Source organism: Glycine soja, chromosome 2 (genome assembly GCF_004193775.1).
Source record: "Glycine soja cultivar W05 chromosome 2, ASM419377v2, whole genome shotgun sequence".
NCBI lineage: Eukaryota > Viridiplantae > Streptophyta > Magnoliopsida > Fabales > Fabaceae > Glycine > Glycine soja.
This window is the reverse complement of record NC_041003.1, coordinates 19,516,897-19,534,845: the sequence shown is the minus strand read 5'-3', so window position 1 is coordinate 19,534,845 and position 17,949 is coordinate 19,516,897. Positions and strand designations below refer to the sequence as shown.

General features: G+C 41.7%; 1 non-coding gene across 1 annotated transcript; it reads left to right on the top strand.

Annotated features, from left to right (window-relative positions):
• Nucleotides 1-5,944: 5,944 nt before the first annotated feature.
• On the top strand, nt 5,945-6,051 carry LOC114404762. The gene has a single exon (XR_003665139.1). It is a non-coding gene; the product is annotated as a small nucleolar RNA R71 (small nucleolar RNA).
• The last annotated feature ends 11,898 nt before the right edge of the window (nt 6,052-17,949 follow it).

Below are 17,949 nucleotides of genomic sequence, written 5' to 3'. Positions count from 1 at the left end.
AATGTTGTAATGGGGCCAAGGACAAGGTAGGGAAAAAATATGGAATAAGTAGCTAAATCCCAAAGGAATAGAGGAGCAATGAGGAATAAGTGGAAATTAAGCACAAGTAGTAAACCCAAACCCTCTAATATCAACAAAATCAGCCAAGGCTCCCAAATCAAGTCCTCATAACAAGACCTCATTTATTCAACTTCACTTTTTTTCTTCTTCTTTTTTTTTTCTTTTTTTTTTGAAGAACGAATTTGCAGCAACTGAATTTTTTTTTTATTTTTTTTTTCATTTTTCATTTTTTTTTATTGAACAGTACGAAATTGAAGATTAAAGAAAGAACTAGGCAATATATATATACATCAAGCATGGCCAAAAATCATATCTTCCAATGAAACATACCCCCCCACACTTATTCCCAGCTTATTCCCAAAACAATTCCAAAGCTCCAAAATTCCTTAAGGGTAAGGTGATATCATGGTTTTTCACTTAATGCTTGTAATGAGCTTCAAAACAAAGAAAGGGGAACATAGGCTCAAAGGGGCTATCATAGGAAACAATTCAAGGTAAGTCCATTTGGCTAGAAGTTTATAAGAACAAAATTGCCTAAATCATTTCCAAATATGCATATGAATTAGGAAGCATCAACAAGAATCAAGCCAAGGCTATTGTGCAAGCAATCAATGGAGCAAAACACACCAAAAGATTATGATGATGAATGGCTCAAATTCTCACTTTCAAATTGAGCTTTCAAAACTATCATGACATGTAGAGGAAAAACAAGGATTTCAAATCACAAAATGTCAAGAGACTTTTATTTTCAGAACAATTACCCATTACTTGAACATATCCTATAATTCAAAGACAAACATGCAAATTTAACACAACAAAACTAACAAAATTAAACTAGAACCCAACAAAACTAACAAAATTAAACTAATTTAACACAACTAACAAAACCAAAACCAAAGAACACACTCCCCCCCATACTTAAACAACACATTGTCCTCAATGTAGCATAATTAAAAGATTAAAAGCAATTAAACCATCAAATAGAATCGGACAAATGTAATAAAAGTAAAGAAGGAGATAGGAAAAGAAAAACTCCCTAAGTCATGGTGTAGGAAAAGTAGGGTGGAGTAAGGAAGTCTCTTCCACCACTACGTCCACTAAAGAGGGGTTTGTGAGGAATGGCTTAAGTCGGTGTCCATTGACCTTGAAGCTCTTGTTTGTGGAGTCGCTTTTGATCTCAACTGTACCATAAGGAAAAACATTAGTAACAACAAAAGGACCAATCCACTTAGACCTCAACTTACCACTCATGAGTCCAAGCCTAGAATTATACAATAACACTTTTTGCCCAACCATGAAGTCCTTCTTAATTATCATGCTATCATGGAACTTCTTGGTCTTTTCTTTGTTGAACTTGGCATTCTTATACGCTTCTAGGCGGATCTCATCTAACTCACTCAGTTGCAACTTTCTTTCCTATGGGTGCTTTGTAGGTAGTCCTATGTGCCCAAAGAGCATCATCTAGCCTGGTACTCCAATCTTTCCTGCTTGGCTGCACAATCTTCTCAAAAATTCTCTTGATCTCCCTGTTAGAAATTTCTGCCTGTCCATTGGTTTGGGGGTGGTATGGTGTGGATACCCTGTGCACAACCCCATACTTTTTAAGCAAGGCATTGATTTGTTGCAAAAATGGGTTCCTTGATCACTAACGATTGCTTTAGGTACTCCAAACCTGCAAAACAGATTAGATCTGACAAAATCTACAACAACCTTAGCATCATTAGTTGGGCTTGGCTTCCACCCATTTTGAAACATAATCAACTGCAAGGAGAATGTAAACATAACCAAAAGATACAGGAAAAGGGCCCATGAAATCTATACCCCAAACATCAAACACCTCACAAAATAGCATAGGTTGCTGAGGCATTTGTTTTCGCCATGTAAGTGCACTTCCTGCTCTCTGACACTGCTCACAAGTGCTACAAATCTTCCAGGCATCTTTAAAGATGGTTGGCCAATAAAAGCCACAGTCAAGCACTTTCTGAAATACTTTGCGAGCTGTCCTTTGAACACCCAGATGACCTCCCAGTGCGGAAGAATGACAAAACTGCAGGACTGAGTCGGTCTCATGATCTAGAATGCATCGTCTAATGACCTGATCACTACACAATTTCCACAAGTAGGGGTCATCCCAAATAAAATGCTTAGCATCACTTTTAATTTTATCTTTTTGAGCCTTAGATGCTAAGGGAGGAAAAACATAAGCAACTAAATAATTGACAATGTTAGCAAACCAGGGAGTATAAAGAGAATCAGAAATACTATACAATATATATAAATTATCATCCGGGAAATCATCCCGAATAGGTGAGTCCTCATCAGACACATGTTCGATCCGACTCAAAGGATCAACAACTAAATTTTGTGCTCCGCTCCTATCACGGATCTCCAAGTCAAATTCTTGGAGCCAGAGCATCCATCGGATCAACCTAGGCTTTGAATCAGCCTTCTGCAACAAGTACTTTAAAGCTGCATGATCAGTATATACAATAATGCGAGTACCAAGCAAATAAGAACGAAATTTTGCAAGAGCAAAAACTATGGCTAGTAGCTCTTTCTCAGTAGTAGTATAATTCGCTTGGGTAGCATCTAAAGTCCTAGAAGCATAATATATCACCCTAGGCAATTTATTAATTTTCTGAGCAAGGACAACCCCCAATGCATAAGTTGATGCATCACACATAAGCTCAAAAGGGGCTATCCAGTCGGGTGCCTGGATGGTGGGGGTGGTAGTCAGTGCTTTTTTGAGGCAATGAAAAGCCTCTTTGCACTGGTCATCAAAATTAAACTCCACCTCCTTTTGCAGCAGATTGGATAGTGGAAGGGCCACCATGCTAAAATCTCTTATAAAGTGCCTGTAGAATCCTACATGACCAAGAAAAGATCGCACCTCTCGCACGCAAAAGGGGTAAGGCAATTGTGAAATAACAGAAATTTTTGCAGGATCTACTTCAATGCCCTTATTGGAAATAATGTGGCCTAAAACTATACCTTGCTCAACCAGAAAATGTCATTTTTCAAAATTTAGAACAAGGTTTGTTTCAGTGCATCTATTCAAAACCTTTTCCAGACTATCCAAACAAACATCAAAAGAGGATCCATATACAGTGAAATCATCCATAAACACCTCTATGCAATTTTCTAAAAAATCACTAAAAATACTAATCATGCACCGCTAGAAGGTACCATGGGCATTGCACAGGCTGAAAGGCATCCTCCTATAGGGAAAAGTGTCAAAGGGGCAGGTGAATGTGGTCTTTTCCTGATCCTCAAGAGCAATAGTGATTTGCATATAACCAGAAAAACCATCAAGGAAACAGTAGTGAGATTTACCTACCAGGCGTTCAAGCATCTGGTCAATGAATGGCAGTGAAAAATGGTCCTTTTTGGTAACCTGGTTCTGCATCCTATAGTCGATGCATAGTCGCCAACTGTTCTGCACCCGAGTAGGAATCAGCTCCTCCTTCTCATTTTTTATCACGGTGAGGCCGGTTTGCTTTGGAACTACCTGGACGGGACTCACCCATTGGCTGTCGGAGATAGGATAAATGATTCCAGCTTGCAAAATCTTGGTTACCTCCTTCTTCACTACATCAAGAATCATCGGGTTGAGTCTTCTCTGTGGCTGTCTTACTGGTTTAGCCCCATCTTCTAAATTTATTCGATGCATACATGTGGATGGGCAAATACCAGGAATGTTCGCCAGAGTCCAGCCTATAGCCTTCTTATGCTTCTTGAGAACTGATAACAGCTTCTCCTCTTGCTCATCAACAAGGGAGGCAAATATAATTACTGGAAAACTTTTGCTATCATCCAGGTAAGCATATTTTAAATTTGATGGGAGAGGCTTCAATTTTGGTGTGGATGGCTGGATAGTGGTAGAAAGAGATGGTTTCTCAGCCTGTACCTCATAAAGAAAGTTAGAGGTATGTGTACTTCCTGAAACATGGTTAGTTCTACCTGACTCTATAAAATCAATCTCAAGAGGTAAAACATCAGCAGACATGTAATCAATATCAAATTCAGATTCACTCTCAGCATCAAATTCAGACATATGATCAAGTACAAATTCAGATTCAATGCATGAAGAGTGACAGGCATGCAGATTAGAATGAAGATCAGTCATGTATTCATCAACAATATGGTCAATTATTTCAACACGAAATACAGAAAGATCTTCAGATGGGTGTTTCATAGCATCAAGAATATTTAAATGAACAGTTATATCACCAAACTCCATAGATAGTGTGCCTGCATATACATCTATCTTAGTTCTAGCCGTTTTCATAAAAGGTCTGCCTAGAATGATGGGAACTGATCCTTTAGAAAATCCCTCCTCCATATTTAAAATATAAAAATCAATAGGGAAAATCAGCTCACCAACTCTAACTAAGACATCCTCTATGAAACCAGCAGGATAGGCCACACTTCTATTAGCTAAATGAATTACCACATCAGTTGACTGCAAAGGACCTAGAGATAGAGAATTAAAAATAGACAGAGGCATAACACTAACAGAAGCTCGTAAATCTAGCATGGCATTCTCAAACTTATTGTTCCCTATAATACAAGGTATGCTGAATGTACTTGGATCTTTACATTTTTCAGGGATTTGGGGAACAGATTTACCAATCAATGCAGAGACATTTCTGCCCATACTAATTCTTTCACTTCCTTTAAGCTTCCGCTTATTAGTGCACAGCTCCTTCAAGAATTTAGCATATCTTGGAATTTGCTTTATTGCATCCAGCAGAGGTATGTTTACCTCTACTTTCCTAAATGTTTCCAAGATCTCCTTCTCTGCCTCTTCCATTTTTTTGTTGGAAATTGCTTTTGGAGGGAATGGAAGAGGGATATGCTGCTTCTCTTTAGATTCACTTGCATAGAAATTGTTAGGTAACTGACTCTTTAAATTTTTGTCATCATCTTTTTCTGGAGTAGAGTGAGGTTGGGCAGGTTCATTGGCGGATGAGGAAGATGCTACTGGTTGAGGTCCTTGACACTGTTTTCCTGACCTCAATGTAATGGCACTCACATTTTTGGGATTCTGGACAGATTGAGAAGGTAATCTATCAGAATTATGGGATTGTTGTTGATTTAACTGTGTAGCCAACTGTCCCATCTGATTAGTTAAGCTTTGAATGGAGGCTCTGGTCTCTTGCTGAAACTGCATGTTTTGCATAGTCATTTGCCTGACAAGTTCTTCAAGGGAAGGTTTCGGAGGGGCCTCAACTGTTTGCTGTTTCTGGGGTTGTTGTTGTTGTTGTTGCTGGATTGGTGGAGGAATGTATGGTCTGCTTGGGCCAACAACATTTTGAAAATAAGGCTGTTGTTGTTGCTGCTGTTGTGAAGGATTCAACCATCTAAGGTTGGGATGATTCCTCCATCTGGGATTGTACCTGTTGCTGGAGAGGTCATAGTTATTCTGTTGTGTCTGATTTTGCTGCTGAGGTTGAGGAGGTCTGTGGTAGATGTTTGCAGCGTAAGCTTCAGGCTGTTCAATTGCTTCAGATTGTTGCACAGAAGGGCAAAGGTCTGTGTGGTGGTTGACAGAGGAGCATAAACCACAGAGTCAGGCGACAGGTGCAGATTTTTGATTCATGGCCAATTGGGTTACCAGTTAACCAAGGCATCTAGTTTACCTTCAAGCTTCTTAGTCTCACCTAATGAAGATGAATTCGTGGCTACTTCATGCACTCCTCTAATGACAATAGCATTATTTTTGGCACTGAATTGCTGGGAGTTGGAAGCCATCTTCTCAATTAAATTTCTGGTTTCAGCAGGGGTCATGTCTCCAAGGGCTCCACCACTGGCAGCATCTATCATACTTCTCTCCATGTTGCTGAGTCCTTCATAAAAATATTGAAGAAGAAGTTGCTCATAAATTTGGTGGTGAGGGCAGCTTGCACACAATTTCTTGAATCTTTCCCAGTACTCATACAAGCTTTCTCCACCAAGTTGCCTGATGCCTGAAATGTCTTTTCTGATGGCAGTGGTCCTAGATGCATGGAAGAATTTCTCCAAGAACACCCTCTTAAGGTCATCCCAGCTGAAAATAGACCTGGGAGCAAGGTAGTATAGCCAATCTTTTGCCACTCCCTCCAGAGAATGAGGTAAAGCCTTTAGAGAGATATGATCTTCTTGGACATCAGGGGGTGTCACAACCTACCCTTCGGCGGGAGGGCGACACATGACTCGCAGGTGCGTGTTCCAAGAAAGGAATCCACGCGGAGTCGCCACCAATGTTTATTTGAGGAAAACATTGGAAAAACCGGAAAAGACGTAATCTACAAACTCTAAGCAAAAGGTTCGGGAGTTGTATTTACGCACGAGGAAGGTATTAGCACCCCACGCGTCCATTACAAGAGACGGCAGCCTTTAATCAAATGTGCAAATATGACTTCAATTTATATTCTTTTCCCTTTTTACGTTCTTATGTCTTTTTTATGCCTTTTTATGTTTTTATCTTTTTGTGGTCGACAAGGGCGTTTCCCTTTGCTCCTACGTATTCCTCAATTGTGATGAGAAAATCATACCTACGTAGTTCTTTTGGGAACAAAGCGTTTTGGCTAAGTTGTTTTTATCCTTTTTTTGAAAGATAGATTTTAATTGAACAAAGGTCATTTAAGGCGTTGGACCATTAAAAGATCTTTTGATTTTGAAAGGAGAGAAACGTTAAGGCATGGGACCATTAACGATCTCTTGGTTTTTTGAAAGGAGAGAAACGTTAAGGCGTTGGACCATTAACGATCTCTTGGGGTGGTCGACAAAAGCGGGGCTTTTGCTCCTACGTATCCTCAATTGCGATGAGGAAATTATACCTACGTAGTTCATGCAAAAGCGGTAAAGTTACATGTTGATTTTATGCTTTTGAACGGTCCATGTCAACCGATAAAAGCAAAGAGGACCGTTTAAGGCGTTGGACCTTAAAACGGTTTTTTGTGATTTTTGCGAACAAAGCTTGATTTGTGAGTTGATTTTAGCCTTAGTTTCACTTTAGTTATTAGTCGATTCGATTAAGAAAGAGAAATCCTAAAGAAAAACGTCCGATTGATTTTTTTGATTTATTTTACTAAAAGATACTTTTGATTATTATATTATTATTTGACCTCTTTTTGGTTTCTGACGTGGTTACGACATGACCGAATGGTCGGATTTCATTTTAATAGAAATTAACAGATATTACAATTCACATGATCGGTGTAAATTTATTTTATTTTTTGATTAGACGAGAAAATGACTTAAGTAAATGACTAAAGCACGTCAAAAGGGGGTACGGAAAGTAAATGAAATGAAAATAAAAGCACGTGAAAACAAATGAGGACCACTAAGGGTACATAGAATGAATTGAAAAGTTTGATTTCGGGAACTCACCGGTTGAAGACCGAAGAAAGACGAAGAACGAACGAAGAACGTCGAAGAACGGTTGAAAATCTTTGCGAAATCACCCACGAAAACGTTACGGAAGCGCCTCGGCTTGGATTTTCTTCATAGAAACAATTTTTCTCACTAATTTTAAGTGAATCTCAGATACCATGAGGGTTGAACCTTTTTGTTCTTCCCTCCTTCCCCTATTTATTGGAAAAGGAAGGAGATGCTTGCCACCCAGCTCGCCCAGGCGAGCTAGGTTGCTTCCTCCAGAAGCAATCGCCTTCTGGAGGAACATCCTAGAAGGCCCAAGTGGGCCTGATTGCTATTTGAACCCCCATTTTTACTAAATACACCCCTGCCCTTTTTTGGTGATTCTTTTTCCGTAACGTTACGAAACTTTATGAATTTCGTAACGATACTTGTTTTCTTTCCGTAAGGTTACGGAACCTTACGGGTCATGTAATTACTTCCTTTTTTAGCTTTCGGAATGTTACGGAAACTCACGGATTGTGCTACAACGCTTTTCTTTTGGCTTCCGGCATGTCTCAGAACTTCACAAATTGCCTAACGATGGGTGCCAAATACCTCGAAGCGGTCGAACGAGGGTCACATCCCAACACCGGATGGTCCCCGGACAAAATTAGGGTATGACAGTTGCCCCTCTTTACTTATCTTTTATTGAAGATAAAAGGGAAGTAAAGATAAGACACTAATTTCGTTCGAGTGAAACATCATTCGGCTAGTGAACCACCCTACCAGCGGAACCTGCAAAAATTTGAAAATGATCAGTGCCAACACATCATCCTGATATTGTCGAATTTTTTCCTCTTGGTTGATACAAGATGCAGAATGGCCATAATTTGTCTCTGCATTTTGTTGGACACGATCGAGCCTGGGCGACGAGACACAGAATGACCATAATTTGTCTCTGTGTGCCACCGGACACGATTGCCTCTGGATGGTGAAAAGGTACGCGGAATGACCATAATTTGTCTCCTCCCACCTCTCGACTTACTGTCCCCGAATGACAAAGGGCGCAGAATCCGTCTTTGCGCATTTACCACTCGACTTGCGAAATCTGAATGACAAAGGGCGCAAAATCTGTCTCTGCGTGCTTACCACCCAACTTGCTGTTCCTGAATGATAAAGGGCACAATATTTGTCTAAGCGCATTTATCACCCAATTTGCGAAATCTGAATGGCAAAGGGCGCAGAATTCGTCTATGCGCGTTTACCACTCGACTCGCTGCTCCTGAATGATAAAGGGCGCATAATCTGTCTCTGCGTGTTTACCACCCAACTTGTTGTTCCTGAATGATAAAGGGCGCAAAATTCGTCTATGCGCGTTTATCCACTCAGCTTGCTGCTCTTGAATGATAAAGGGCGCAGAATCTGTCTCTGCGCGTTTATCACCCAACTTGTTGTTCCTGAATGATAAAGGGCGCAAAGTACGTCTATGCGCGTTTATCACCCAATTTGCGAAATCTGAATGGCAAAGGGCGCAGAATTCATCTATGCGCGTTTACCACCCAACTTGTTGTTCCTGAATGATAAAGGGTGCAAAATTCGTCTATGCGCGTTTATGCACTCAGCTTGCTGCTCTTGAATGATAAAGGGCGCAAAATCTGTCTCTACGCGTTTACCACCCAACTTGCGAAATCTGAATGGCAAAGGGCGCAAAATTCGTCTATGCGTGTTCACCACTCGACTCGCTGCTCCTGAATGATAAAGGGCGCAAAATTTGTCTCTGCACGTTTATCACTCATCAAGCATGCGGATAACCGCATGTCATCGGGCCCGTCACCTCTGGATGACCAAAGGCACAGAAGATGACGTTAGTCTCTGCGTGCTATCATGCTTTGAGTCTTATAGATAGCAAAAGTATTTTAAAAGTGCGAGACCAAATGGTTCCCACATGTCATCGGGCCCGCTGCCTCTGGATGACAAAAGGTCCAGAAGACGACGTTAGTCTCTGCGTGCTATCATGCTTTGAGTCTTACAGATAGCAAAAGTATTTTTAAAAGTGCGGGACCAAATGGTTCCCGCATGTCATCGGGCTCGCCACCTCTGGATGACAAAAGGCGCAGAAGACGACGTTAATCTCTGCGTGCTATCATGCTTTGAGTCTTATAGATAGCAAAAGGTTTATACGGATAACCGCTTGGGTATTTCTGGCTGTCACATGACTCCAAGGTCAGTATGATAGAGATTGTCTGCGTGGAAGATGACATAAATCTCCGCGTGTCAACGGTCTTGTTGGCCGCGATTGACAAAGGGTGCAGAAGACGACGTTAGTCTCTGTGTGCTATCATACTTTGAGTCTTAGAGATAGCAAAAGAAAGTTTAAACGGATAACCACTCGGGTATTTCCGCATGTCACGTGACTCTAAGGTCAGTATGATAGAAATTGTCTGCGCGGAAGATGACGTAAATCTCCGCGTGTCAACGGGCTTGTTGGTCGCGATTGACAAAGGGTGCAGAAGACAACATTAATCTCTGCGTGCTATCATGCTTTGAGTCTTAGAGATAGCAAAAGAAAGTTTAAACGGATAACCACTCGGGTATCTCTGCATGTCACGTGACTCCAAGGTCAGTATGACAAAAATTGTCTGCGCGGAAGATGACTTAAATCTCCGCGTGTCAATGGGCTTGTTGGCCTCGATTGACAAAGGGTGCAGAAGACGACGTTAGTCTCTGCGTGCTATCATGCTTTGAGGCTTAGAGATAGCAAAAGAAAGTTTAAATGGATAACCACTCGGGTATCTCCGCTTGTCACGTGACTCCAAGGTTAGTATGACAGAAATTGTGGGGCGGCCGACAAATGCGAGGCTCTTGCTCCTACGTATCCTCAATGAGGAACTCATACCTACGTAGTTCTGGATAACTTGTGAGACTAAAAATAGTCTCGATGTTTTCTTCACTAAAATGCGAACATGCTTTAGTAAAGAGAGAAAACTTCCAACTAATCAGAGAAACATATGCTTTTCGGATGAAAAACAATGTGTCTACCGGGGAAGGGGAGTATGCTGATGAAATCTTCTCATAACCACAAATGAGATTTTGGATGTTAGCATTTCGTTTCTAAATGACCATTTAGAGGAAAAACACTGGGTCCAAACAAAATAGAAGAAAATCACTCAAAGTGTATCAATCTCATACGGGTAAGTGTTTCATCCTAATTCCGAACCATAGATATGTCATGACTTGATTTTGCAAATCATTTCCTATCAAATCAAAGATTACATGCGTGATCATGGATCAATAGGACTTTTCTTGGGAATGGGTTCTTTTGGTGGGAAATTTGGCTTTGAGTGTTTGGGCCTTTTCTCCCCTCTTTTTTTTTTTGTTTTTGTTTAGTGTGAGGCGAACAAGTCACCGACGCACAGGATTTTGGTTGGCAATAAAAGGGAGAGGACCACTTTAGGTCGTGGTTTCCTTTCTTTTTTTTGTTTATTTGGTGACAATTTTGTATTGTTTAGACATTGTCTGGTCCAAAGACCTTTCTGCATATTTCTTTTGTTTTTCTTCCGATCTTTGATCGAGAATTCTCTTTCTTTTTTGCTTTCCCCCATTTTCCTTGATTGAGAATTTTCCCTTTTTGCTTTCTTCTGATTCTTTTGATCGGGAATTTTCTCCTTTTCTCTTCTTTTCTTTTTCTTTTTTTGTTATCTTTTAAGGGCAAGGTTTATGGTGAGTTGGGACTTTGGCTCAAGGCTTGTAGAACGAATGGACATGATATATGTCAGGGTGTTGGTCTGGTTCAGGGATAAAAGGGAATGTCCCACATTATTTCCATGACACAAATGCAACAATGATGATTTGGAAATTTTATGCAAAACTAGTCATGCATGCACCTATGTGGACACTCAAGTGTCGAAAATTTTTTGGTCATGTGATGCTAGGGCTTATAATTCATTTTCTCTATTTTAGTCAACCCAGTGTTTCCGAAATATGTTCTTTTATCAATTTGTGCATTCATCTGAGTCCATTTTTGGGTGTTCAGGAAAATTTTCACAGCATTCACCCTTCAGGTGTATACACATTTTTTTTTCAAAAGTTGATTATGATCAGTGAATTTTTTTCTTCAAATAAAAGTTGGAAGTCATTTCTTTTCAAAAGCATGCTGTTTTTTAGCTAGACAACTTTTTATTCTTATTATTTTCTTTTTTCTTTTTTATCATATGTTTATTTCTTTTTCTCGTTTGTTTTTATTTTTTTCTTCTTTTCATGAGGTATTTTGCTACCTAAACATGTGTATATTTTTGTGAGGTATTTTGTGCTATATACATGCATATCCAATGTATCTTGCTACCTAAACATACATATATATGTTTTGTGAGATATTTTTGCTATATACGTGCACATCCAAGGTATCTTTCTACCTAAACATACATATATTTTGTGAAGTATTTTTTTGTTACATACAAGTATATCCAAGGTATCTTTCTACCTAAGCATACATATATATATATTGTGAAGTATTTTTTGTTACATACATGCATATCCAAGGTATCTTTCTACCTAAGCATACATATATATATTTTGTGAGGTATGACTACCTTCCGAGCTTGTGCTTGTTTTATTTAAATTCCCAGGACCCTGAGCAACTAGGTGTGTCCTACTATGACTTGAGAAACAAAGGTGATCAAATAACAAGCAGAGATTTAAAAGGTACTAGGTTGCCTCCTAGTAGCGCTTCTTTAACGTCTTGAGCTGGACGCATGATGACTTGTCAGTCACGGACCTAGTACTCTGCTTACCTTTGGCCTTGGACTTGGTCGCCTATTTGTCGTCCATGTGTCGTAGGCAATACTCTAACCTTTTTGTGGATGAGCTGAGGGGCTCTGGAGGTGGCGGTGGTGCATTTGTTGCCTGTTGCTGGCCATCCCCAGGCTGTTGTGGTGTCTCGCCCTCTGCCTGCTTGGGGGCGCAATTCTTCTTGATGAAAGCTAGGTTAGTAGGAGGCATGATGACCTTGCTGGGGGTGACGGGCACTCCGTAGAACTGACAGAGGCCCATAATCAGAGCTGGAAGCCCCAGGACCCTGTTGGACTTCTTTGGGTCCACAAGGTGTCCTGCGGGCGCGATCCCTGCAAACAATAGATGACATCAGAAATCAGTTTGAACCATATGCATAATTACCTATGTCGCGATGGCATGACCTTGTCGGGGAGTACGGACACCCTGTAGAAATGATAGAGGCCCGTAACCAGAGATGGAAACCCCAAGGCCCTGTTGGACTTCTCCGGGTCCACTGGGTGTCTTGTGGGCGCGATCCCTGCAAAGGGTAGATGGCATTAGAAATCAGTTGGAAATAGTGCATACCTACCTATGTCTGGACGGCACAGACCAACTGATACTTCTGCAGGGGTAGATCGGCATTATGGTCGATGGACGAAATGTTGCTAAGTAGCAACATCATCCATATTTGTGTAAGAGTGATCATGTTGGTGTGCATGATCCGCACTCATCTCTTTGCAGTGGCACGAGTGAAATCTTGCCCTGGTATGCATAGTAGCTATGTGATAGCCTCCCTCTCTAGTTGTATTCGCACAGTTGGCCCCCTCCAATATCAGGGGGTGGCCCAGGAATTGATAAAAGGAAACTACTGGCCCCTTAACGGGGAAAGCAAGTCTTGGTTAAGCATTTAAGGGTAGAGGACCTTAAATTCTCTTAAGGTGCAGATGTGGAGCCCTCTGAAAGCGAGGACGTGTAGCCCTCTAAAGGTGAGGACATGTAGTCCTCTGAAGATGAAGACACGTAGTCCTCTAAAGGTGAGGACATGTAGTCCTCTGAAGGCGAGGACGTGTAGTCCTCTAAAGGTGAGGGCATCTAGCTCTATGAAGGCGAAGGCGAGGACGTGTTGTCCTCTGAAGGCGAGGACGTGTAGTCCTCTGAAGGTGAGGACATGTAGTCCTCTGAAGGCGAGGACATGTAGTCCTCTAAAGGTGAGGGCGTGTAGTCTATCAAGATGAGGACGTGTAGTCCTCTAAAAGTGAGGGCGTGTAGCCCTATGTAGGTGAGGACGTGTAGTCCTCTGAAGGTGAGGACGTGTAGTCCTCTGAAGGTGAGGACGTGTAGTCCTCTAAAGGTGAGGGCGTGCAGCCCTCTGATGGCGAGGACGTGTAGTTCTCTAAAGGCGAGGACGTCTAGTCCTCTGATGGCGAGGACGTGTAATCCTCTGATGGCGAGGACATGTAGTCCTCTGAAGGCGAGGGAGTGTAGCCCTCTGAAGGTGAGGACGTGTAGTCCTCTAAAGGTGAGGACGTGTAGTCCTCTGAAGATGGGGACGTGCAGTCCTCTGAAGGCGAGGGAGTGCATCCCTCTGAAGATGAGGACGTGTAGTCCTCTAAAGGAGTGAAAGTGTAGTCCTCTGAAGGTGAGGACGTGTAGTCCTCTGGAGGTGAGGACATATAGTCCTCTGACGGCGAGGGTGTGTAGCCCTCTGAAGGTGAAGACGTGTAGTCCTCTTAAGGTGAGGATGTGTAGTCCTCTGACGGCGAGGGCGTGTAGCCCTCTGAAGGTGAGGATGTGTAGTCCTCTAAAGGTGAGGACATGTAGTCCTCTGAAGACGAGGACGTGCAGTCCTTTGAAGGTGAGGGAGTGCAGCCCTCTGAAGGTGAGGACGTATAGTCCTCTGAAGGCGAGGACGTGTAGTACTCTGACGGCGAGGGCGTGTAGCCCTCTGAAGTTGAGGATGTGTAGTCCTCTAATGGTGAGGACATGTAGTCCTCTGAAGATGAGGACATGCAGTCCTCTGAAGGTGAGGGAGTGTAGCCCTCCGAAGAAGATAGGTACTAGTACCCAAGGGTCCACCCTTATGAGAAATCAAGAGATCGACTCATCGAGAGGGACGGTCATCCCAAATTCACAAGATTGGACATTTAGATGTAGGAAATATATGTAGTTAACATGATTTTTAGGGATGCAGATGCATGCAACCTTTGTTGTGAAATTTGGTAAATGCGGACTTCATATGAAATAATGCAATGTAATGGAAAGTTGTACAATGTTCATGTCATTCTTTCCTTGTTTTGTGATTTTGATTTTGATTTAATTTTTTTTTTGGAAAACACAGATTGACTGTCCTTTTGAAAGAGGTGATAATTCATGCAACCTTATCCTATCTTTTGCAAATCTCTCCGGGAACTCCCTCCGAGTGTATGTTCTGTTTGATTTAGTCACTTGACCATTTTGGAGTGACGGCCATGGAGCCGTTTGACCTTTAATCAATCCATATAAATTCCAGGGTTTGTCCCTTTTTTTTTGTTTAAAAACATCGACGAGTGAGAACTTTTGATCTGCCCCTATGTTCACTTGAGTCTCATGCACGGTGCCCCTCATTGCCCCAGTGTAAGGCTTTGAGGTACCAATCGTTGTCTTTCATCATGACCTTGTAACAGGGAACCTATTGAGTGAGAACTTCTAATCTGCCCCTAGGTTTACTTGAGGTTCAGGCATGATGCCCCTCATTGCCCCAGTGTAGGGCTCTGAAGTATCCATTTTTGTTTTGTTTTCACAACCTTGTAGCAAGGAAGAATGAAAAAAGCGGTTGATTCTTTCAAAAGAATTTTCCAAGGACAAGAAATACTTGAAGGATTTTTTATTTTTTTATTTTTTTTATTTTTTTTATTTTATTTTTTTTAATGATAAAATGAGGTCACATGAATGTCTATATTTTTACTTGAAAACACAGTCAATCAAATGCTTTTTTTTTCTTTTATTTGTTTTGAACTTTACTCGTTGTTTTACGACACCCCCACCAACGTGCAAGACGAGTAGTCTCTGATTGAGCGGTCTTGGAAGTCAACACTCAGGAGCGCAGGTCGCTTGAGCAAATAGACCAATGGCTTACACTCACATTCCGGTGGAAGTTGAATAAGCAAAGATGTGTTTGTGAGAGGATGAGAGAGACAAGGCTGTCCAATTCATCCATTTTAGCAGTGCAACTGTGGTTTACAATAATGGCATAAACTTGGAAATCCTGATGAGTCATTAGAGACACCTAACAACAACTTTCAAAATTTCCCCATGTGTGGTTTCGCTTGTCAATGTTAGGATTCACAAGCGATTCTCCTCAAATTTCAGTCAACCCACATCAATTAGACTTTGCACCTTGTGCTTCAGGGTCGTACAATGCTCAATGGAATGCCCCGAGGCTCCTCCATGACAAGCACACATTGCGTTCGAGTCGTATCCATTGCATTATCAAGTAGATATGGGAGCAAGTTAGCATATGACACCGGATTTTGGGGTGAATCCTACTGGCTTTTTGCTGCAAAATTCCTTTCTTGGTTGGTGTTTTGGTTTGTGCTAAAGGTGGTGTTTAGCATTGGTTGTGTGGTAGGTGGGTTTTGTTGTTGATTTAGGGATGGCCTTTGTGGATAAATGGGTGGTAGGTAAGGAGAAGGGTTGTTATTGGCTGAGTAATGATGGTATTGGATTTGGTGGGAAACTTGGCCATATAGGAATGGCAGTCACAACATGGGTTTCTCCCTCATCCTCACCCTCTTCATTTGCCCCAGTTTCCTCATTCATCAAAGCAGGATGATTAAATTTGCCTCTTTTCAGACCCACTTCGATCCTTTCGCTGGCGAAGACCAAATCTGTAAAACTTGAAGGTGTGTAACCCACCATTTTTCATAGTAGAACACCGGTAACGTGCCTACTATTATTGTGATAATCTCTTTCTCTATTATTGGGGGCGCTACTTGAGTTGCCAGATCCCTCCACCTTTGGGCATATTCCTTGAAGGATTCATGCTCTTTTATTTTTTTATATTTTTTTTGCACAGATTCCATAGTTGCATCCTATCCGAAGCCATATCAAAATTGTACTGATACTGCTTAATGAAGGCAACCATTAGGTCCCTCCAAGAATGGACTTGGGAAGGTTCCAAGTTAGCGTACCTGGTAACAGCTACCCCAGTAAGACTTTCTTGGAAGAAATGTATTAGTAGTTCCTCATCTTTTGCGTATGCCCTCATCTTCCGACAATACATCTTTAGATGGTTCTTGGGGCAAGTAGTCCCCTTGTACTCGTCAAAGTCAGGCACCTTGAACTTGGGAATGACCATGTTTGGGTATTAGGAACAACTCTTCTAGGTTAGCAAAGGCATAATCTTCACCTCCTTCAATGGCCCTGAGCCTTTCCTTGAGATGATCCACCTTTCCCATTTCCGCCATAGCATGAGGGTTTTTAATCGCTGTGGAATGCAAGGGGTGTGGTTGTGGGTGATACTAAGGGCCCTCCAAAGTGTTTTGCAAGGGTATATCACCAACTGCTTGCCCTTCAATGGCATATCCGAGGCAAGGCTTGGAGTTGGCTGGATTGTGGTGGGGCATTTCATGTGTCTCCTCCACGGTTTGAGAGACATGTGCATGATTAGTTTGGGTTTGTCGGCTCTCAACGAGTATGGGAGTGGAGTTATTGACATTCTCATTGGGAGTGTACGCCACATTGGGTGGTGTATAGTTGGGAGGCAAGCCATATGGCGGGAAGGCGTGCTCATTTTGAATTTGCACATCATGGGGTCGTCCGTACTTCCCAAATCTTTGTCCACCATATCTGAGGTAGGATGATTCATGAGATCAGATGGGGGCATCGGGTTCACCTTAGCAACAGCCCTAGTAGCGGCAACTGGAACCGCATTGGCTTCCATTATTTTCTTCATGCTCATCATGGACCGGACAATATCTGAACAATACAGAATTGTCACCAAATGAACAAAAAAGAAGGAAAGGAAACCACGACCTAAAATGGTCTTCTCCCTTTGATTACCAACCAAAATCCCGTGCGCTAGCGACTTTTTTTTCGCCCCGCACTAAACAAAAAAAAACAGAAAAAGAAAAAAGCCAGAAAAATCAAAAGCCAAAAACACACAAAAGCCGAAAAAAAAAAAACCCATCAAGAGAACCCATTCCCAAGGGAAGTCCTATTTGATCCATGATCACGCATGTAATTTTTGATTTGATAGGAAATAATTTGCAAAGTCAAGTCATGACATACCTATGGTTCGGAATTAGGATGAAACACTTACCTGTGCGAGATTGATACACTTTGAGTGGATTTCTTCTATTTTTGTCAAACCCAGTGTTTCCTCTAAATGGTCATTTAGAAACGAAATGCTAACATCCAAAATCTCATTTATGGTTATGGGAGATTTCATCGGCAGACTCTCCTTCCCCGGTAGACGCATTGTTTGTCACTCAAAAAAGCATATGCTGCTCTAAACAGTTGGAATATTTGTCTCTTTGCTAAAGCATGTTTGCATTTTAGTGGAGAAAACACCGAGGCTTTTTCAAGTCTCACAAGTTATCCAGAACTACGTAGGTCTGAGTTCCTCATTGGAGGATACGTAGGAGCAAGAGCCTCGCTTTTGTCGACCATACCGCCTTTTGTTGCCATGACTCAAGAGCTGGTAGCCCACGGAGACACCTTACGGTTATCCGCACCTCGTCATTCAGTGACCCCAAGTGTGATTGATGAGCAGAGACCAATATGGTCATCTGTGCCCTT